The following is a 24,797-nucleotide window of genomic DNA, read 5'->3' on the forward strand; positions in this document are numbered from 1 at the left end:
ATTTAGTAGTTGATTTATTATATATTAAACTATGTGGTTAGACACATATTTAGTACTGGATTTAGTAAAATTAAACAAGTCATATGATAAATCTTTTTTTTAATACAATGAATTTAATAGTGTAAAATATCATAACCTTAAACTTGAACTAAGCCATAAAAAAATTAAAAATATTAGATATATGAACAAACTTATGCAATAAACTTAATCAAAATTCTAAAGTTGTTTGAAGAGTTTTGAATTCTTTGAAATACACCATGATCAGTAAAATTGTTAAACAACAGAATATTGCATAAAAAGTAGTGTTGTGAGAATAGATGTTTATCAATGTCTACTAGATGATAAATATGTTTAATTATGATAATTTTTGTAAATACTTCATTGGCCATCGTGTGAAGGTTCCCACTTTCTATTTCAAAGAAATTACTCCATCTACTTTATCATCATAAACAAGAGGAATATTTTTTGTGACCGTTATAATGTTTACATTTGCATCTCCTATTCCTTTCAAATTGACTCCATGAGCAATAGATAGTGAATGAATCCGCCCAATTCCTACAACAGAACCATCATGCGGATACAATACCCTAACTTTGTCCCCTTCCGTGAGGTTATTATCAATATGTTTCTGCAAAAAGAAAAAGAAAACATTGTATTACATAATTAATCATGGAAGCAAGCCCCAAATATAAACACTACATTACCATGCATGCATACCCGACATATAAGATTATGAAAACATTGTTAAACATTTGATCAATAAACAAGGATGATACCTTATTAGAAACAACAAATATACAACTAAAAAAAAAAATTAATATACCTCACCTCAAGTTTAGAATAGCCGCTACTATGAATATCATGCAACCTCTCTTCATATTTAGTATAATCACTATCAACAATGGCTTCTCTTTTTCATTTTTCCTTCATATGATTGCTCTACATGTGGTTTAAAAATTAAGTAAAGATAATGTATAAAGTAGAATAAAGAATGCAAATTATGACGAAGAAAAATATTTCACAAGAACTATTATATTACCTGAACTTCATCAAAAGTACTTTTATGCTATAGGTTCTTGTCAACCAGTTCATCATGATCAACATCAATACCGACAACTATATTCTACATGTAGTTGAAACATCAAGGAAAAAATGGTCAAATATTTTGAAAATTATAGTTGATTTCTTGAATGAAAGATAGAAAGCCTATATACAACCAATAATATAGCATCCATTCAGCACTTTAAAACTCTATAATCTACTAATTTATCAAAGAACTAGCAGTTGAGTGAGCTAGCAACAAGTCTACAACATGAGACTTTGATCCATTCCCATTGGAAGTTATTCTAGTTACGTAACATCTATTATCATCTTTTTTGGAGTTTTTATGAAGAAAAGAAAAGAAATTAATTCACGGTGGAAAGGAGCATCCATTTCTACTTAAATATTGCTTCACCCACTATCGTTTAAAATGATAGACATTAATAGTAATGCATTTATCAATTCATGGCAAAGAAGCAGTTGAAGAGACTTAAAATTCATCAAAGTCACCTTAAAATATAGTTTACTTGTAGCATAGGAGACGTACCATTTCATGAAACAAAACTTAGAACTATTTTATCTTACAAGTAATTCCAGCTATTTGGCAGCAATGTTGAATGATATTTGTTTTTCGCTGATAGCCATATTTGCTGCTATATTGGTGATTTCTAGGGCAGAATATATTGCTTTTGGAAGGTCATTCATCTCCTTGGTACTGGGAATTTTTTCTTTGCAGCAAATGAAGGAAATATGTTTTCTTCTACAACATAAGTAATGAGGGTGTTCTGTTGTAAGTTATGACTCTCCAGCGTTGCTGCTAATGCACTTTTAGATTAGCTCCTTGCTAAGTTTGCACACTAGAGATACATACATGAATGAAATAGTACAATTTTAAATATCATTTTCCTCTTGGATTAGAATGGTAATCGATGTTTTCAGCACTGTAAGATGGAAAACTTAGCACAAGAAGAAAAATGCCAATGAAGATGGAACATAGGAACAGTTTCAAATTCAATAATGCTAGAAATGGGACATTCAATTCAGATTGATAGAAAGTTATATAAGAAGATAATACTTGAATCTAGTTCATTGTAAGAGGAAGATGATATTTGAATCTACTTTTTTTTATCAAATTGGAGAAAAATTAAAACCTCTTACTTGATTTGAATCCATGGAATTATGCTCATTCCATACGAAAACAATAGGTTGAACTGAGGCAGTCAAATGGGAAACATTCTCAGTGAGACTATGTAAGCAATCCATTATATATTGTAGCCCTTCGCTTGTGTTGACATGATTTGAAGAGGCTCTTACTGGGCATTGAACCGATGGTTGTGAAATCTCTGCTGATGAATTAGATTTCCACTTGTTATTGTTGCTAGATTTAGTAGGATCTAGTGTTGTCATATAGTTTACAATGTCTTCAAAATCTGTTTCTTTATTAGTGTTATCCACCTAATATAGAATGTCAATGTCAACAAATATCTGATTCATAAAAAATTAAAAATAAATAGCTCAATGTAAATATTAAAAATAAATAAATTTACACTTACTCCAATTTTGTCCATTTTAGCCTGCAACCCACCTCTACCATATGTATATTCAGCCCTCACACTATCTCTTGCTCTCTTGCCTCTATTACTCTTAGTCAAATATTCCTCACTACGCATACTTTCTTTTAATTCTTCCCACTTCTTTAGAGATAGAGTGGAATCTGACTTCTCTTTTCCTTCTATGATTAGTTTTCGACAATGGTATCTAAAATTGTTCATGAGAAGTCTCATCTTGTTCTTGTAGTATCTCCTAGAGATTTGTCCACCAATTATGTCAAAAGCATTTTCCATTTTTTGTATAACAAATTCCACATTTCGTGGATCTTGCTCCGTAAAATTTGATTTGCAAATATCTAAATGAGCTCTACATCTTATGCCCAACTCAGTAGCCCACCTTGCAGCATTATACCCAATAGGTTCACCATCTCTTGATACCTCAACCACAAATGGCTTCTTACCTTCTAATACTCTTTCTTTTGCTTTCTTCTTTGTAGATCTGTATAGAGTTTGGCTCAATCTTTGTCTTTTAACAATGGTAGGAACATCTTCTCTTGAACCACCATCAATATCTTTTGTTGATCCACCAATTTCATCCAAAACTATAGGTGCAACAATTGTAGTATGAGGTGGCACAGTAGATTCAAGTGGATTCTCTTTGTGATGTTCATCAGGTTGCTCATCAGGATGTCCTATATCAGGCAACACATTTGTAGGTGCTACATCAATCTTTGCATTATCATCTGCTGTACTCATTTGCACATCATCATGTGCTATATCCATCTCCTCATCAACATTTTCTACGAACTGGCAACATTGTATGTTTGTGCTCATTTGTTTTTTTATTTGCATTTTCTTTGTGCTTTTTTGCTTTCCTGTAATACAAAAGTAGATGGATCAAATTAAATTAATAGTTATGTTGTGTTTGTTGACATCTACGAAGAAAATTTACTATCAACTCATGGCGGAAGACAACTCATTGACTAAAACAAATGGCTAAGGAGATGTGAATTAGAAACATACAAATAGAAGAAAAAAAATTGGCACACATAATCCTCTAGGCCTATGAGAACAATCAAGATGGATAGAAGATGAAGATTGATATAAACTATGAAAACATATATTAAAACTCAAGAAAAACTTAATCATCAACGAAGCTCCAACATATGATGTAAACTCCTCCTCAAATACTGCAACAACTTAAATATAATACCACAGCTTTTATAGTCATAGGACTTCAACCTTTTAAGAAGTTGCACACTTTATTTCAGATTGTATGGCAACAAATCAAACTATGATATCCTTGAAAAGCACCTCAAATAAGTAATGAAGATAAAGAATTTTTTTATTAATTTCTAACAAGTGACCACCTAAAGGTCAATGGGACAAGCTTTGTGCCTCTCTGCAATAATTTGAAGCCACAGTGCCATGTTAGTTTCCAACAGAATTCCTCCTCTAAGTTTAGCTGGCAAAAGAAAAGTATTCCAATGGTTATAGAAAAAAAAAATGAATACATTTCAAAGCATTTGTAAGGCAAGAGGAAAAACGATCTCACCAATAGATGATAAATTAAAAATGGATATAGAAACCCCAAATGAGAATTCAGATGATCAAAGAGGAGACAAAAGAGCCATGAAATCAATAAAACAAAGGGTGCATGATCATCTTCTTCCAAAAGTTTTTATAGTTGGAAGGCCAAATGTTGGAAAATCAGCCCTATTCAACTGACTTGTTGGGGGGAATGTGGCAATTGTTCTTGATGAGCCAGGTGTAACTAGAGATTATTTGTATGGTAGATCATTTTGGGGAGAAAATGAATTTTTGGTTGTAGATAGTGGTGGTGTCATTACTTTACTAAAGTATTCGAGTGTTAGAACGGATGGGTTATCACTTACAAGAAGTAGAAGTGAGGATGACATTGTATATGCTGCAAAGGAAGCAATTGCTACTGGATTTCCTTCAATGATAGAGAAACAGGTTGTTGCTGCAGTTGAAGAGGCCTCAGTTATTATATTTCTTGTGGATGGCCAAACATGAGCCACAATAGCTAATATTGAAATGTGGATTGGTTGAGTAAGGGACATTCGAATAAAAGAATACGTCTTGCAGGGAATAAGTGTGTCCCCACATAGAGGGTTGATACAAGCAGCAAACTTTTGGTCCCTTGGGTTTACTCTGATTACCATCTCTGTGATTTCTGGTACAAGAACAGGAGAATTATTGGACATTGTATGCTTTGAAATTAAACTCGACAAGGCCTTGAAAGAAAAAGATGAGGTTGAAGATCAGATTCCTGCTATAGCCATAGTGGGGAAACGTAATGTAGACAAAAATAGTCAAACAAATTTCTTCTATGAAAAATATATCAGAGAGAAGCTTTGTGTACTTGACTAGGCTCAATTTTTTAATTTATTTGCAACAACAGGTCAAAGAATTGAAAAGATAATAACTACTACTGGAGCTTCTGACAGAGGGGAAATTAGGAAAAGAAATAGGAAAAAAATTTAAAACATTTAGACATGACAAAATTAGGAAACATAATTCCAGTACTACCCAACATGCCATCAGAAATGTATCTACAACATGCATTTATATGACGATGAATTGCTATTTTAAGGATCAATCTGCAATTCGTAATGTTGGCATCCAATATATGTATAAATAAATTATATTATGAACCTAATTAGGACCTATATTATGAAACATGTCCAGAGCTATTACTATGGATTGTACAGTGTTGTGTAGTCTCGACTCACTCTGCTGATCAGGACCTCAAGTCTGAAACATATTTACAGCTATTTATGAATTGAGTTTCTTATTTTTCATTTGATTTTTCTACATGCCATTCATAACTTCACATTATTTTTTATCTATACTTCTACCTCTTCCTCACAGACAAAGGATCAATACCTCTTTAAAATTTGGGTTTGCATCATTGATAGTATAGCCAAACACTTTTTCAAAGAGAGTCACCTTATCCCACGGAGAAGAGGAATAAAAGAAGTCCTATAATATAGATCCAATCTTGGAAGGAGATTTCTTGATGGTGAGAAGAGGACCAAAAATGCAGCAGCAAAAGGAGAAAAGAGATCCATCTTTAGGAAAAATTGCATGAGCAATGGTAAGATTTGTAAGATGATAATAGACTTTGGTTCCTTTGATAATCTAGTGTCATATGAAATGGTTAATAAACTAGGATTGAAGAAGTTTCCTATTGATAAACCATATAAGGCATCTTGGGTAAGTGATACTCAAAACATTGTTGTAAGGGAGCAAGCAATAATTGATTTCTCTATAGGAGAATATAAGGATCAAGTTGTATGTGATGTCCTTCCTATGACATGTTGGCATGTAATCCTTGGAAGGCCTTGGCAAGCCTCAAGGAACACAATTCATTTTGGTTTACCTAATGTGGTGAATAAGGATGGTGTAAAATTTCATTTGAATCCTTTACCGGGTCAAGGCTTGGAAAGGATTGTTTATTTTGGAAAGAAGGAATATGTGAACTTGCAGGAGCAGAGGAAGAGTCACCATGATGGGACAGGTTTGCAACATGAGCCATCTCTTATGGTTATGAAGAATGTGGTTGCTCAAATCAAAACTCAGAATTCTAATTGCAAGCAAATAGTGACTGAAAATGGAGTGTTGATAGGTACACTATGGTTTCCTATAGTGGCAAAAATGAACAAAGATGTGAGCCTATCCATGGAGGATAAGGGAAAGGGTCTGCGTGATCTCAAACAACAAGTTATGAAACCATTGGCAAGGGTAAAAGATGACTGTCCACAATCAGCAAGGAACAAGGTTGCCATGGATGGTAACAAGTATACAAAGTTTTTTTTATTATTCTAATTATTTAAATGCAGGTAATACTCATTTGAAGGGTGATAAGTTACATGTGAAAGGTTGTAGACTTCCATCTTGAATAATGGGTGGAAAGAAGAAAACAACTCTTCACTCTTGGGACAAGAGTTGCTTTGAAGGTGTGTATGGTACAACAACACCTATCCAATCACCTAAGTCCACCTTGGAACCAAATGGAGTCAGAGGATCAAAATCATCTTTGAATTTTAATTGGAAAATATTGATGAAGCCAATAATGGCAATTTGTAATAATCAATTTGATTTAAAAGTTAAATGTCCTACAAGTCTTGGTAAGAACTTAGGACCAACATATTGTATGGGTGGCCAATAGTGCCAAATAGGGATCTAGATTGATTTTATGGGTCAATTAGGTCCTAGGAACAAATTAGAATAAATATTGATAAGTTAGAATGAGAAAAAAATAAAATAAAACAATAGTTAGAAATTCAAAAAAAATTGAATATTAACGGTTATATGCAAATTGGAGGGAAAATGAGTTTTAAGGCATAAAACAAATCTCAAACACTTATAATCACTTGGGGTCAGTTATGGATGTTGGGAACAATATTATAAACAACCTTTAATGCCTAGAAAATGGGGATGATACGGACTGGTTAAGTATTTTGTACGGACTGTGAGGAAGAAGGCAATTAATTTAAAAAAATTAAGGTTTTCTTGCATTCTTGGTATCCATTTGATGTGCTGTTGATTCCAAATCATTTCTATGGCTCAAGCATATTGCATTTGATCATTTTGAATCACATTTATCTTCCTTATATCAATTTTTGACAAATTATATTGACTGGTCTGTTACAGGTGTTGGGGTTTGCATTGATTTGGAAACATGAATTAAGGGTTCATCCCTAAAATGTGATTACTGTAACTTGGGATGAATCCATGACTTCTATTATGATAAACTAACCTTATAAATGCAAGAATGAAGGCAATATTATAGGTGATCACCTTGAGAAGTTGATTTGTATGTTGAAGGACTAAATTTGTGGATGGATTCCTTAAGGAAATGCTTGGTTGGGAGCAGCAGCCATTAATCTACCTTAAAGAGATATAGTTTTAATGAATTTTATAGTCTTGTATTTCCCTATATATGGTGAATCAATCATTGGTTAAGCCTAGAAGTGCTTGGAGAGGGTACATTGAGGAGGCCCTAGCCTTAAGGGCTTGTTGAAGACCTAATGGGGGCTTTGATAGTTGCAGAGACCTTAGGGTCATTTTGAGTTGATTTTTGTTTGTTTGGAGTCATATTAGAAGACTGCTGAAAGTTTCATAGTCGAGAGATAAATATAAGTTATAGTTACTTTGTTAAATGACCATCTTTTTTTTGAATTGTTGTCACCTATTCACCACCCTTGTTGTCCTCTCTCTCTGCATCAATTGTTATCAAAGCCTAGGAGTATCCTAGGCGGAAGGAGAGGAAGCCTCTGGAGTCTTTTGGTTTAGCAATTCCATTGCTGAAGCCTTAGAGTGCCGATCCCTCCTTGTGTGCCCTAGTGTTGAAGGTGTGCTTGAAGATGTCAGAAGGTGAAGGAGATGAGATCCCACAAAGGGTCACTAATGCCGAACTTCCTAAGTTGGTAAGAGAGTAGATGACAGACAATAGAATGTTAAGAGCAGAAGTCAAGAGGTTGACAAACCTTGTGGACAAATAAGGAAATGAAGAAGACCATGAAGATGGGGAAAGATTTGCAGCAGCAAGAGAGGAACCTGTTGATCCTGAGGATGCAAGATTGCAAAGAATCTTGAAAGCAGTAAAGCTTGGAGACTCAAAGGTAAAAGTTGAACTTCCTATGTATGATGGAAGGATGGATGAGGAACTTTTATTGGATTGGTTACTTTAGCTAATAGTAACACTGGTGAGATAGTTGAGAAATACCCTGGCCATTTCATATGTGCCTCTGGTGGTCTCTATAGTGGTGAATACATTTTAGAGGTGTTGGATGAGGAGAATGAGTTGAAGCTTGGGGAGCTCTATTTTCTTCTTCCCAATAGAAAATTGGAGTTTGTGCTGTCTGATTCAGACATGGCAGCCATGCTTCTCAAGGCCAATGGTGCCACTCAGCAAAAGATGAAATCAAAGGGCAAAGTTCAGCCCCTCTTTGATATACATTTGCAGCAGGAACAGGAAAACCCACCTTCCCTTGTTTGTTTCCTGTCAAACCCTATTTCAACAGGGGCAATGTGTGGTAGGAGACAAAGAAGACAATCTAAGTTGGAGACCATTTTTGAGTGTTGATAATGTGAAATGTATACTATAAATGTATACCAATTCATTGATCTCTGTTTATAATCTCTGAAACTTTATACTCATTCGTTGATCTGTGTTTATAATTTGTGTGTGATAATTTGAATGTGGAGAAAAGGGTTTTCATATGATTGCTTTTTCCCAGTGTAAACACAACTGGAAGGCTGCTATGGTTTACATTCTGGATTCATTTTTATTTAATTGACAACAAAATTTGCATAAGTCATTCAAACTTTCCACTTCTTAATTAGACTCTTCACTTGAGTTGAATTCTTCAGTCTTTGAGTTTTTTTTGTTGATTTCTTTAGTATTTTGAGTTTTTAATGGCGTGGCTGATTGCCTGTGGAATGGCATGAGAGCAATTACTCTCTGATTTATCTGAAGACTCTCTAGAGCTCTTTCCTAAGCTATCTCTTTTGTTTAATATTAAAATTTTAATTAATAAGTCAATACACTGCATTTCCATTAGATCCAAAAACTTTTAATTAAAAATGTTTCTGTAAACTCTCAGCAGATGAACTAAATTTCATTGCAAGGATTTCTTAAAATGCATCATCCACCAGTTCAAACTCCCAAAATGAGGGTTTCCTTCACAAAAAAAACAACTGTCCTGAGAAATAGTGGCAATCTTAAGACAGGTTTCTAAGATATGTAGTTAAGTAACCTGGACTAAAGTATGAAGAGATAAAAATAAACTAAAGCATAAGCATCTAAATTTGGTATAATTATTAAGAAAGAAAAAAAAAGACGTTCATTAATCTATTTGGAAAACAAAATATAATTAAAATCGCAAAAATTACAGAGAGGAAATGGATAGTTGCTAACTATTGCTAACAGTTGCTAACCCACTCATAAAACATGAATCAACAAATTTGACTCAAAAGATACAAATTATGACAACAATATGTTCGAAACAAGTATGAAATCGATTTCTTGAAAGGTTTTTTTTTAATGGGTGTTATAGGTCACAGCATTTGAGGGACATGGGCTGTGCATTGGGATAAATCAATGGCATGTGATAGCAGATGGAGCTTTGTTTTTCCATTTCTTGAGATCCTGGGCAGAGTGCAACAGAGGCTTCCCCATTTCCAAACCTCCTCAGCACAATAGAAGAGTCTTCCAATGATAATACAAGAAATCCTCATCAATTTCCTACAAGGCCCATGATATAACAAGTGCTGGCATTGCAGGGGCCAAAATTTTTAAGTTTGTTTTCGAGAATTCATAGCCAGAGCACAAAAGAGTCTCCCCAAAATAGAGGAGATCTGATATACACCACATTTTGTTTCAGAGAAGATGTGATACAAGAGATGAAACAACAAAGTGGGGCTTGGACCTCTTTCATTGTAGTGTCTACTATGTTTTGGAGGTCTGTAATGAGAGCACGGGAAGTACGAGAGGAAGAAGATGTGTATTTCCTAGTTCTACCTGATTGCAGAAACAGGGTGAAGCCTACATTATAACTTTTTTAGTATTTTTATGGAGTACAGGTCTAAAACCCTCAATTCAAGGGTTTAGAATTCCTTCAGCGACATCGGGGCTTCACTAGTTTTGATTTTATTCATACCTTATTGCATGAAACAATGGAGAAAATCTAAAGGAGCTCTAAATGTTTTAGATTTTGTCACACATTGATAATTCTCTAGCCTTCACATAGGAGATTTTACTTAAAAATATAATTCCTTGACTTCAAAATTTAATTTTGGTCGAATGAGTTGAATTCCTAAAGCTGGCCAAGATTGGATTTAGGTTTCAACAATTCTTTATAATCAATTCCTAATTACATATGCAATCCATGTTTTACAGGACAAACATTGGGAACTACAGTTATTTTTGTTATAATAGATTGCTCGACAGTCACTGTTGCATTAGTTGCAAATTCTTAGTGCATTCTTGAATCACCTGGAGGCTTGGTTTCTCTTATGACTGTTGATCACAAGCTTGAGGTCAATCCTGAAGAGTAAGAACTCTTCAAAATGTAGAAAAAATTATAAATGTGCACACTTACGAGAATTTGTATTTCAATGAATATTTTCTTGCACATATCTATCTTTCTTTTTAATAGTTGATTTTGGCAAGCTATTTACTTATTGTACAAAGTCTAGATTTGGGTAAAAGTCCCTCAATTAATTGGTTAGAACCCTCCTCCCTGGTGCTAATGTCACTATCAGTTTTGAGCATGACTTGTGGCCACTACCTATCTTGTTGATGTTATCGTTTGATGTAATGAGTGTTTCCAAATGCAGTCAATATAAGAAATGAGTGACATATCTAACATCTTGAGGTTTTCTTCTGATTACAATTGTATAAAGAGACTAAACTATTTAAATTTGACTGTAGGAGGGAGCACATAATAGCTAGTGGTGGTGAGATTGGTAGACTAAATACTATTGGTGGAGCTGAGGTAAAAATTTCTTACAACATTTAGTAGGAAGTTGATTTTGAAAGAACTTTCACTTTTGCCTTTGATGTAACTGGCCTTAGTAAAGTAGGCAATTGTATTCACAAAAATGCTCCTTCGCATCTTGTCAATCTATAATAGACAACCTTACCTGATGCTTTAACTCTTTGACATTTGTTGATCATCCTAGCATCCCCTTCAATAGAATTTTGCTAGTACAAAATGAGAAAAATTATTAATATAATTATTTGAAATCTAAATGTAACTGTGTCCAAAAGTTTATGGGAGATACACATTTTTGGAAAAAAAAATTATGTTATCAAGATCAATAATTAGTCATCAAAATTCCTACTCTCGTCTAAGCTTTCTTTAAAGATTATAATGTACACTTAAAAGATTATAATTTACATCTAATCAGATTAAAATGCTTTACTACAGAAATTGACCGTGAAGTGATGGATTAAAAACTACCAGTTGGCAGACTTTAAAGATGTCAAATAGAAAAAGAGACTAAAGAGTAGAAAGTTGAATCAAATTTCATTTACCTAGAACTTCTATTTGGTGATCAACTTTTGCTAGATTAAATCATGCTAGTATAATATAGAGTAGATTTGAAACTTACCTATTTTTCAAGCCAAGACGTGACAAAAAGTCATTATTCTTTGCCACTCGTTCTTCACGAAGGCGCTCATAATTTGTTATTGGAATTGTTTGATTTCGGTCATTGTCATCTAGTGTACGCCTTGTATTCTTTTTCCTCATTTTTTGATAAGGAAGAAAATATTAATTTATAGATTAGTAACATGATAAAAAGACAACCCTCGTATTATGATTGATTTTGCAAATTTTTATTGACCAAGGAATATTAACAATGGTAAGATGTAAACATCTTTACACGGGAAAGAATAGATGCAATAGAATTCAACCAAAAAATTTACATGGTGCATAAACATTAATTATGTGTTATGACAACGATCAAACAAATCAAGAAGATGAAGATTCCAAGATAATTTCAAATGCCATTAATACAAGGAAAGATTCAAAAATATCTTTAAATACCACCAAAATATTAAATAAACATAATTTTTTTTTCAGTTTATTACACTTATATTCCGCAATAATTTAAGATGAAAGTCAACATGAAATCTTTTGACTCATAACATGTGCAACATTAATGCCATATATCTATATAGAAAACATTTAAATTATAAAGATATGTGACCTCAAAATATAGCAAACATTAGACAACATAAAAGCTTTACATAGAACGATCATAAAAAGTGGGGCTTTTCAATAATCATTAGCATTTCCAAGAAAACCAAAATCCCCATCACTCGTGTCTATATCTACTTGATTTTCTTCATCATCCTCATCTATGACATGTAGTACATTCTCTCTCTCAATTTCTTCATTGGCAATCAAAATATCTTCGTCAATAACTCTCTCATCGTCTTCATCCACTTCTTCAAATGTTTCTTGTAAATTAACATATTGCCGATTAGGCAATACATTGGAAGCTTCCATGAATTTTTGTGTGGAACGAGACTCTGTTTGAATGACATATGACCAACCTGGGCTTCTGCAATCATCAATCAAGAAAGAATGGTTGATTTGAAGAGGGGAAACATATGGCTCATATGTCTCTGATAAAAATTGCCGTGTATGTGCACGTACAAATCCATACTCATCAAATTGTACTGAGGATGGTCGGATCCACTTACATTTTAATAATATTGGGCTATTTTCACCAAAATCAACTTGAATAATATCTTGAATGAATCCAACATAAAATTTCTTCTCAGTATCGTGAAAAAAATCAGCACTAACAACACAATCACAATTTATCTTCCCTTTGTCTTTTTCTTCAACTCTTAAATGGTTTCCATAGGCCCACATTCCACCAAAACGCATAGCCCATATATGTGGAGATTGTGAGAGCTCACTTTCCTCTGTTGTTATATCTTCACCTTCTTCTTTTGCATCATTGATTGCATTAGCAATCCATTCTTCAAAGTTTGGAAAAGAATCACCTCTAATCAAAGTATTACATTTGTGCTTTTGAGGCCGATGTTGCATCCAAATTTCATGATCTTGTTCATATTTTCTACATAGAATATGTAACAAAAATAGTAAGATAAATAACATAAATATGTAAATACAATTGATAAAATAAATTATTGTTAATTTTTTTATACCTGCGCCACTTATCAAATGAAGATGTGTTCTAAAGAACAAAGGCATGTATTGCACTTCTTTCCTGATATGATAACTTGAAGCGAAATCCATTGCCTTCTAATACTTCACCTGCAACTTTTTCATCTTCGTCATCATCCCATACATGTCGATTGACATTTTTAAAATTCTTCATATATTCTGTACAAAATCACATGGCCTCTTGCATTGAATATCCCTCAGACATGTTGCCTTCTGGTTTTTCCCTAGTACGAACAAATTTTTTCAAAACCTTCGTATATCATTCTATAGGATACATCCATCTCGTTCTTACTGGGCCACAATACTCTAGTTCATATTCTAGATGTATCAAAAGATGCATAGAAATGTTAAAGATTGCTAGTAGATATTCTTGTTCCAATAGACAAGGAACTTCAACAATCTCCTCTCTCAAACTATCAAAGTTTGAAGAATCTAATACATGTGAAGTCATTCTCTTTAGTATAAGCCCCAACCTTATAATTGCCAATCTTGGTCCCTTTGCCAGTCTTGATATATTTACCACAATGGGTAAAATATTTTCAATTATGACATGATAATCATGAGTCTTGAGGCCCCTGAAGCTATTAATGTCATTTTGACTTTTGATGCTACTACTTACATATCCTGTAGGAAACTGAGTTTCAGACATTAACTGTAAGAATTCAGCACGTTTTTCCCTCTTCCAGACATAAGGTGCATTGGGCTTTCTATATTTTTCATTATCATATTTCTCAACCTAAAGATTTCGACGAATCTTTATTTCTTGAAAGTCTTCATGTGGTGAAATAGTATCAACAGCACCAAAAAGAGTCTCTATGATAACATAAGCTATATTTTTCTCAGTATGCATAAAGTCAACAGTGTGCCTAATAGATATATCCTTGAGCTATGGTAACTTGTACAATATGCACAATCATTTTACACCACTTTCATTGCATGGATCATAACTGCTGCCAATAATTCCATCATTCTCAATAAATGACATTCTTTTTTGTCCATTCTCAATAATATAATCACTTGTTATTGATAATGGTGCTTCACGATTCTCTTCTTGACCATTGAAACGCATTTTTTTTTGACGGTATGGATGGTCCATTTTAAGGTAAGCACGGTGTTCACAATAACTACACTTGCGTAAACTTCTTGAGTGCCTCACAAAATCCTTAAAATTACAAGCTGGACATCCATGGTATCCATGAACAGAGAGACTAGCTAATGTGCCATATGCCTGAAGGTCATGAATTGTAAATAATAAGGAAGCTCTTAAAGTGAATTTGATTGAGTGACCATCTGCTAAAGATTGAATTGCTTCAGCTCCTTTCCACAATTCCATTAGCTCATCATATAATGGCTCTAGATAAGCATCTATTGTTTCTGAAGCCACGCTTTTTTTTCCTGGTATAATCAATGTTAACATTAAGAAAAATTGTTTGGTTGCTAACCATAGAGGCAAGTTATAATTTATTAGAAACACTAGCCAAGTTGACCATTTAGTACTTTGATTTGAAAATGGGTTCACCCCATCTAGAGCCAAACCCAACCTTATATTATGAGGATCTTGAGAAAAATCAGGCCACCTGTTATCAAATTCCATCCACGTCTTAGAATCAGGCACATGTCGTTGTTTTCCATCAGTGCTCTTATTTTTATCATGCCATTGCATAAGTTCAGCTATGTCTCTGCACCTATACATTCTGAGTAATCGTGGAATTATTGGGAAGTGTCGAAGAACCTTTCTAGGAACCATAGCTGATTTCAGCCCTTGTCTATACCTGGCTTCATGACATCTTGGACACTCACTCTCATTTTCAAGAGTTTTATGAAATAATACACAACCATTCACACATGTGTGGATGTTCTTGTATGCCAAGCCGAGCTTGCTGATTTGATTTTTACATTGACTTTGTTTTGTTGGCAATGTAGAGTCATTTGGTAGTAATAAACTTAATAATGCCAATAACTGATCTACACTCTCATTTGTCCAACCATGAACCACTTGCAAGTTAAGAATTTGAAGGATTGTTGTCAAATGACTTAACCTGCAATTAGCATAGACAGGCTTTAAAATATCCTCCATTGACTTAGCCCAATCGTCATTTAGACCCTCTTCGAACATTCTAGCCACTTCAATCCCTTCGTCAAATATTTCTTCTTCATCATCTATGTCTGTTACCTCTTCATCTATGTTTTGTGCCATTTTGTCTATGTTTTTTATATCTTCATCTCTCACTGGCTGCAAATTTATCATATCTTCATAGTAATTATCAGCCCAAGGGCTTATACCACTATGCCCATACCTGATCATATGATTGTAAATCACATTCCTTTTTTTCACCTTTCCACCAAGACATATTTTACATGGACATGGATATTTGTCCATGTTCCCCTCATTGGCTATTCTTTCATCATATGCATGATATTGACCTATAGTCAACCTTTGATGCTGATCCATCTGTAATGTTATGAATTCAAGAGTTAATTTAATTTCTGGTTTAAAGAAAAGGCAGAAGAATCTCAGAATAAAGATGGGAAATTATTGTTGAAAGTACTAGATTTTAGAAGAGAGTATAATAAAAAGAAGACAAAATTATTATTTTTCCTCAAGATACATTTAATTGACATTAACCTAACCAGAATGAAATATGCATGTTTTGGATTTCAAATTACCTCTGAATTTTTTTCAAAGGACCTCACTGAATTCAAATTCTTTACAACACACTCTGAATTCTTTGCCGGCCTTTTCAAAAGTCTCCAAGTTCTATCCAAAAAAGATTTATCACCCATACAATTTCTTCAATATCTATCAACGAGAATAACGAATGTTAATAACTATGATGAGGGTAAGAAGACCAAGCATTTAGAAGCAAATAATGTGTAATTTACAATAGCACTAGAAACAAATTTATTACAGTATTATCAAAACCAGTAACAAGACAGTCATCAAAGGTGGTCAAGAATATATATATATATATATATATATATATATATATATATATATATATATATATATATATATATATATATATATATATATATATATATATATATATATATGACTTCATTTCTTCCTCCTTGGTGGCAAGGAAGCCAAGAGTTGTATTGAAATTGTCAAGTTTGCAAAAAGTGCAAAATTGCAAAACTGCCATGTTGCAACTTTAGGAAATAGGTAAGATACTTGAAATATGAATTAGTTGTAACCTTCGCATCAAATATGGCATCAAATATGCAAAAAGATGTAATTCCTAGAAGTCTAAAAAGGGCTAATTGAGCATATGGATGTAATAAGGATTAAAATAAGTTAGTTTTTTCTTTAGAAATGCTTAATAACAATTAAGCAAGTACCAAACAACAAAAATATTTAATCATCTATCATAACCAAAAAGGATCTACGTAGGGAATAAGAACTTGAATCATCTCCCAAAATAGTTTTTAACTCTGCATTATAAAGACCGATATTGTGATCACTAGTGGCTGGGTTGATAAAAACCCAGGAAACTAGTTTTTGAAGTAAAAAAATACTCATTGTTTTCCTTGAATTCAGGATTGAAAGCCTCTTGGAAGAGGTATTTATTGCTATAAGAACTAGAATCAGGGCACAGGTGTCCAGTTGTCAACTTGTTCCAGTTAAGTATTTTGATGGTGCAAGTCGGTCCCTAATTAGCACAAAGGGACTCGATAGGTCTTAGATTGTGTTTGTCATGTGTCAAGGGTGGTGCAGGAGCACCTAGAACATAAGGGTCACCATAAGGCCAAAATAAAGGATACATGGGACAATTGATTCTACAAGGTTTAAATGATCATTTGTGATTGTAATCAAGGCTAATAAGGTTATGTGAGTTCATGTAATATATGATTGTAATTAGTGTTGTCAATGATGCCTTGATTGGGCGTATGGGTCAAGTGAACCTTATAAGTGTTTGAAGGGATAAATAGGAGTTTAATAAATGATTTGGGTGTCATAAAGTCTCATAAGACCATATGAATGTAATAAAGATGATGGTTAGGTTCCTAAGGTTAGAAAAGTCAAAAAGTTGTTAAGAATTATAATATGCAATAAGCTTTTGTTAAGGATATAACCGACTAATAGTTGGTTCCATAAGTGGTTTGGGAGGTTTGGATCAGTTGATATAGTGGGGGGATGTTTAAATATGATGTAAAATGTCCAAAAAGGGGAGGATGGACGATTTAACAAGTGGGATCTTAATGAAAGTTCAGTTTCTTGTATTTTCTCTATTTTATTATATTGTTGCAGTCTGATTACACACATAATTTCATGTGAAAGACTTAGCATATTTATCTATAACCTATTGTAATACATGAAAGAATGAATATACTCCATTTTGATTTTTGAATCACCCGATTTCATTGAACATTGGCAAAGATATTCAATTTTTGGTGTAGGCTGTCCAGGCTTTTACTAGCGTGAATAGAGAGCACTTGAAATGTAGTTTCTTTCATAGTTAACATGGAATAAACCACCATAATGGATAGGGTTATGGTAGAGAATGTAAATAACCTGTTTTACAAGTTGCAGGCATTTATGCAAGAGTTGGTAGGTGTTTTGAATGGAGAAAGACAGTAACTGTTTGGAAAATGAATGAAAAACTGTCCCAGAAAATTCAGTCTTAGTGCAGGGGACATATCTCCATATTGAACCGTTGGATCTTTCCAAATTTTGGATATGTTGGAGAGGGCCAAGCTATGCCAAATCTGAACGGTGTGATCGAAGAAATATGATCAGGGTCAAAAGTTATGAATGACTGTATTCGGGTCTATGTAAGGGACAGCGACATGGCAGTTTGTGGTGAATTTCCTTCATGAACATGTTGGGAAAGTTTTATGAAGGGATTAGGTATTGTGTGGGGATGAGATGAAACTAGTGATTATTTGGAAAGACAATGGTGATGTTAACAAGATGTAGAGCCTATGGTAGCACAAGACATTGTATGTGCACTCTGATAGAGAAGGAGTTGATGGGATCAATGAGAAGATCCTAATGAAGATGCTTGATGAATGGTTTAGAAACATTTGGGAAGTCCCTCTTAGCATGAATGGTTGCAAGTCCACCTAGGGGCTCTACATCAAGTGGTATTAGAGCATAGAAGATGCCATTGGGAAAAGAGTGGGAGAAGACAATCTGAGATTTTGAAGACCTAGAATCCCTTGTTGAAGCCTTAAAGTTGAATTATCATTTAAAGAGCGTTCCAAGGTGGTGGTTCAAAGTTGAATAAATCCTAGATTGTAGATGAAGTGTGGAGAAAAATTTTGCTGACATCAGAGGGATATAACAGAGATGGTGATCATCAATGCAGATTTGGATTCAAGGTACATTGAGGAGCCATGTATATTCAAAACATATTGTAAGTGCAAGAACAAAGTTTGCAAAGTTATAGCTTCAAATGGTGTGTTTTCAAATTTTGTTTCGATTGAGATGGTCAAGCAGTTGAATTTGCCAAGGATAATGCATGAGAGACCATACAGGGCACATGGGATAAATGTGGCAGACCAGGTTGAGGTGACACAACAAGCACAAGTACATTTCAGCATTGGGAAATATGAGGACATCCTATGGTGTGACATCATTCCAATAGTGGATTGTCATTTGATCTTTGGAAGAGCATGGCAGATGAAGAAACGTACCCTACATGATGGAGCAAATAACACTTACACATTCTTGGATAGAGGAAGGAAAGTTGAGTTGCAGCCCTTGAAAGAAGATGTGTCATGGATAGTGACAAGAAGTGTTGGTATTTTGGAGTGGAATGGACTCTTGGAGAGTAAAGTGCATGCAAAAGACAAAAGGATAGAAGAGGATAATGTGGAAGGTAGGGTACAAGTTAATGCTTTGGAGCAAAAGGTCTATGATGAGGCACAAAGAGATGTGGATCAGATTAAGGTTCTAGAGGAGAGAGAGTAGATGGTGTGGATGTTTCATGTGAAGGACCAGAAGAAAAAGAAGAGAGGCATGTGAAGATAAACAAAGAGGAGTGGTGCAGGAGCACCTAAGCTACAAAAGGTCAAAGATTCAAATATGAAAAAAAAAATGAATTTTCTTTGGTTTATGATCTATAAGGTCAGTTGGATATTTTAAGGTCACATTGAGTCATTATGCCAAAATATGTAATGTAATTGCAACAAGTTGTTAAAGTTTCTTATCAAGGTCCTAATACATAAATGAAGTAAAACATGTCAAAATAACCCACGGAAGGGTAAGAATTATGTAAAAGGCCATAAAATGTCCTTTGTGATATGTTTGAATGGTTTTTGCAAAGTTTTTGTAAAAGTTGTAAAATGCAACTTTCAAAAGTTGTAAAAAAAGACAAAATAGGAAGTTATATGGTCAAAAGAGGAAGTTAAATAGTTGTAACCCCCATATGAAAACTTAAAGGATATAAAAATCTCCATAATGGTCATTCATATGCATAATGTAAAGTTGGAGAAGGATTGGGAAGAATTGGAAGCATTTTGGTATCATATTTTTATTGTTCAATCTATTGTTTTGCTCTCTTGAAAGTTTTCCCTCTTGTTTCCAGGCCTTGTACACACATGTACAGTCTGGAAACAAGTGTGTTTATATTATGATATTGTAGAACAGTGAATGAACTTCCCATTCCTTTTTGTTTGAATTGATTTTATGCAATTTTGAGAAAGTTATGAGGGTTTTGGTGAAAACTGTTTGTAACTGCCCAAAACCCTGATTCACAACGACCAGTTTTGGAAGAATTGTCATAACTTTTTATTTAACCGTTGGATCTTCCTATAACCTGGAGAAGTTTTCTATATCTATCATTTCTACAACTTGAACGGTGCGATTGGATTTTTTATCAATATTTTGAGAATTATGAATGATTTTTTATGACTGTATTTTCATGACCAGAATACAGCAAATTTCATAGTTGGACAACTCTTTGTTTCCTTCTGCAAGCAATAGATAGACAAAAGATTTAAATGATTCATATTTCATGAATAAGATATGGATATAAAATTATAATGGTTTTATATCTTTGGTTATACTTGGTAATGGTTATATGATTTGGGTAAGGAAGAAACGCCTCTAATATGAGAATGTGTTGATGAATATGTAGTGAATTTGGAATTGTATTCAATTTGATGAAGAACTTGAATTTGGATCAAAATGATCCTAGAAAATTTATGGTGTTCCATATTCCTCTGCATCAAGGAGTCACAGTATGAGGATACTCATGAAGATGACAGGCCTGTGAAGAAGTTGATGATGTATGGGCCTAAAGATGTTAGGGCTCATGGAGTTACGATGAATGGACTTGAGAAAGAAGTTGCAGAGGGCATTGCTAATAAGCATAGCAGTCATATGGTGGAAGAAGTTCAGATTGGAACAGTCTTATGTCCTTTAGAGCATGCAAGTAATCAGGGCATCCTTGTGAAGAGTGGAGGAAAGGCTATGGAAGCAGCCTCAAAGAAGAAGGCAATTGAAGTGTTTACATGCCAAGGAGGATGGCATTGGAATGGTGAGTTAAAAGAGGTCTTAGAGATGACAAGGGCCTTAGAGAGTGGAGAATCAAAGCTCTTGGAGATAGCATTGAAGAAAGAAGCCACAAGTTGGCATAAGGAGATGAAGAAGAAGGCTGTGTGGCCTGTCAAAAGGCTTATGGAAGAGAAGAAACTACTGCAGGAAGGATTCACTAAGAGAGTTCAAGGAGTCGATGGTGAGAAGACTGTACAAGTTGCTAAAGGTAGAAAGAAGACAAGTGTTCAAAGACTTGGAGAAGAGATAGATTTGTGGGATGAATTTGATGCCATAATTGAGGAATGGATTAATTTGTGGGATGAATTTGATGCTCTATTTGGCTGGGTATGATCTTTTGGTCGATGTTTTTTATGTTGAAGAAGGGTATAGGCTAATGTGCTGGTTCTTCCTACTGTTAATCTGCTTATAGAGGCTCTACCTCTTTGTGTTTCTTGGGCTAGTCACCCTATTTTTGGTAAAAGTAGAGCTAAGATAATAAAAAATGCATATAAGTCAGTATCATATCAATTAAATCAAAATAAGCTATAACCAAATCAGAACATATGATAATACAACAAAGGTGATAACTAGGTGGTCAGTATATCAAAGAACTATTATAATTCACCAACAGGATTAGCGTAATATACAACAAAAGAGTCAAATCTCTTATAACCAAAAGGAGGTTAAGATTTTCATTTGATCTTTTTATTCTCTATTTGCAGTGAGAGTTTTAGAATGCAAAGATTAATAAGACCATTGTCGTATCTTTTCATTCAATGTTATTAATATTTTAAAATAAAGAATACAAGAATGGAATAGTTTGAAAAAAAAATTCCTATTGAACACTTCATTTTAAAGTGTTTACATTACATGAATAATATCAGCAAAGTAACATAATTCTAAAATATTGTGCAGGTTGTATGGAATGCCATGAAGAACTATAGGCTTTGGATCTTGGCTCTTACCTATGGATACTATTTTGGAGTAGAACTTACCATAGATAATTTGATTGCACAGTATTTTTTTGATAGATTTGATCTAAATCTTCACATAGCAGGCATAATTGCATCTACATTTGGGCTTGCCAACTTAGTAACCTGTCCATTTGGGGGTGTACAGTCTGACATTGTAGCACGTAGGTATGGCATGAGAGGACGAATTTGGGCTCTATAGACTATTCAGAACCTCGGTGGAGTTTTCTATGTTTTGCTAGGAAAGGAAGATTCCCTGAGCCTCTCCATTACATTCATGCTTGTCTTTTCCATGTTTGTGCAAGCATCTTGTGGTCTCACCTTTGGAATAGTTCCTTTTGTATCTACAAGGTTTGAGTTCTCTATTCCCATTTCCATTGCCAATGAATTGACTGATCGAGGTTAGATCTTTTTCATCAGCATCCAATAAAACCACATAAACCCTAGGGTTTTCCCAGAGATTTCATAAATGATGCAAGATATGGAAAACATGTGGCCAACTTTAATGGAGGATTCTTATAAGTTACAGAAGTCATTTCAAGATAGAATTTATATGGTTTCTACAGTTCATAATGTTAGGTACTCAACATTTAGAATATGCTGTAAGATTTTATTTCCTTGATGTTTCCAATAATTCTACAATCCATCATTCTCTTCTCTAATCTGTTGAAGGTTGTTTGAAGAAAAGAATTCGTACTAGAGCCTTTTACAGTAGTAAATTAAAAAAGAAGACATAAATCTCTTACAACATAATCATGATAACTATTTTTGAAAGTTACAACCCTAATCAAATGGAATACACAACATGGAGAGTTGAAACACTTCGAGATACTTATTGATAATAATAAAAAATTCCATCAAAGCTGTAGGAATGTAAAACAGTCATATTAGATGTGATCCAACATGCTTACTTGCAATTTGCTGTAGCCGTAAACCTCATTCGGGCATGTTCATTTTGAAGCCATCCAACATTTGATTCAGAGGAATTTGGATTTCAATTTAAGGTTTGTACACAACGAAATCCGCACACATAGAGAAGGCAACATGCATGGCGGAAAGTTTTTTGGTGCTTGGTGTAGGAAATGACACCGTGGAGTTGCAGATTTTTGGCGGGAGAGGCTAGTAAGTAGCAGAGCAGTTTGGGCGCAGAAGATTCGGCAAATGGCAAAATGATTATTTTTCAACGTTTTAGCGGTTTTTGTTTATGTTTTTTTATAGGTAATGTTTAGATAGTTTTGAGTAGTTATTATTATTATTATTATTATATTAGTGGTGTTTTATGTTTTATAGGTAATATTTAGTTAGATTTGAGTTTTATTATTATTATTATTATTATTACTAGGTTAGTGATGTTTTATGTTTTATAGGTAATGTTTAGTTAGATTTGAGGTTGTTTTATTATTATTATTATTATTATTGTTATTATTATTATTATGTTAGTGGTATTTTATGTTTTATAGGTAATGTTTAGTTAGATTTTAGTTTATTATTATTATTATTATTATTATTATTATTAAGGAAGGTATTTTGATTATTTCATTTTTATAAGTATTATTTAAAAGAAAGAGATTTTAGTGTTCTATTTTTTTTTTTCAGATATGGATTTATATGAAATACTATGCATGAAATATTGGTTAATAAGTTTGACTAAAAAAACTACATAGTTGAATTTTAAAAAGAAATATCACAACAAAAAATAACATTTGGTTATCAGCAACAATCACAATGTTGGAGTTGTCACAAGACTTCCCTTGCAATTTTCTCTAGACGCATGGAAAATTCGAGATTTCATATTTGTACTTCAATTAGGAATTCTCAATTCGCAAAATAAATCAAATAAACTAAACATTCTATTTCTACAATATATATATATATATATGTATATATATAATGGCACATCCACCTTTGCCTAAAAAAATAAAAATTACTAGCATAGATATCTTAAATATATCTATCTAGAGAATTGTGGATAGCTATCCATTATAAAGTGATCAAAATTTAATTTATCGAACAAACAAGCATTTATTTTTTGAGTAAAACATTATACAAAATGCACATGACAAAGGATGACAATAATTAAACCACCTTAAAAAAAAAGTTCATCTAAAAGTAATTAATATATAGTGACTCCTTTCATAATTTTCAAATGATGTTACATCTCCTAAAATGGTGAATAAAATCTCTCAAGCCATTCTGCAAAGTGTGATGTATCCTGGTAGATTCAAAGTGAAACCACAATGAGTATCAGAAAGAGAAGATCCAAGGGCCATCAATGAATTATGAAAAATAAAATCAATGTAATCCATTGATAAATAAACCATAGAAAAATTGAAGAGAGGAAGTAAATTTACTGAGTAATTATCTAATCACTTGTTTAGTCATTTATTTGTTAATTTATTTAGTAGTTTGTGCTTAGGCGACTAATTGTAGGTGACTAATTGTATAGTCACTTATTTGGTTGTATATTTAATAGTCTATTTAGTCATTCTATTTAATTGATCTCGTGATTTTACTTTTTGATCAAATTAGTCACATATTTAGTCACACATAGTTGTAAATTGCAACGAAATAGTAGAATGTGATTAGTTTTAGTCACATGACTAAAGGTTTTAGTGGCGTGACTATAAGTTTTAGTCACATAGTCACATATTTGCTAAAATGTACTAGTGTAAATATTCACAAACTAAAGAAATATAACAAACGTTATGAGAGGACGAAGGAGACACATAAGGAGAAAGAAAACCAAGTATGGTGAGCTCCCTATGTGTGACCTTGATACTTAGATGTGTCCAAATGATGGTGGGTGTGTGCTCAAAAACATACTCAAGATTCAAATGATGGATTAAGTCTAAGTATGAGGGTGAATGAAGGTTTTAACAATGGGAGCATGGGTGGATTTTTCCATTGTAGATGGTATTTCGACAGTTTATGAGCTCTCAAAATAACATTATAAGTTTGCATCAGAAGTGGATCTGAATTGTGAGAGGGGAAGAGTCCAATTTATAGGCTA

The 24,797-nt window shown here is 33.5% G+C and overlaps 1 long non-coding RNA gene and 1 pseudogene across 1 annotated transcript; one reads left to right on the forward strand and one right to left on the reverse strand.

Annotated features, from left to right (window-relative positions):
• Positions 1-318: 318 nt before the first annotated feature.
• LOC149575003 (uncharacterized) lies at positions 319-22,937 on the reverse strand. Its single transcript, XR_016359666.1, has 5 exons — positions 22,699-22,937; positions 15,998-16,130; positions 1,040-1,123; positions 829-939; positions 319-628 (listed from the first exon to the last, which is right to left on the reverse strand). It is a non-coding gene; the product is annotated as an uncharacterized LOC149575003 (long non-coding RNA).
• On the forward strand, positions 3,584-10,601 carry LOC149575004 (uncharacterized; annotated as a pseudogene).
• Positions 22,938-24,797: the final 1,860 nt, after the last annotated feature.

This window comes from Cupressus sempervirens, chromosome 2 (assembly GCF_028749045.1).
Source record: "Cupressus sempervirens isolate cs-2001-9-10 chromosome 2, ASM2874904v1, whole genome shotgun sequence".
Lineage (NCBI taxonomy): Eukaryota > Viridiplantae > Streptophyta > Pinopsida > Cupressales > Cupressaceae > Cupressus > Cupressus sempervirens.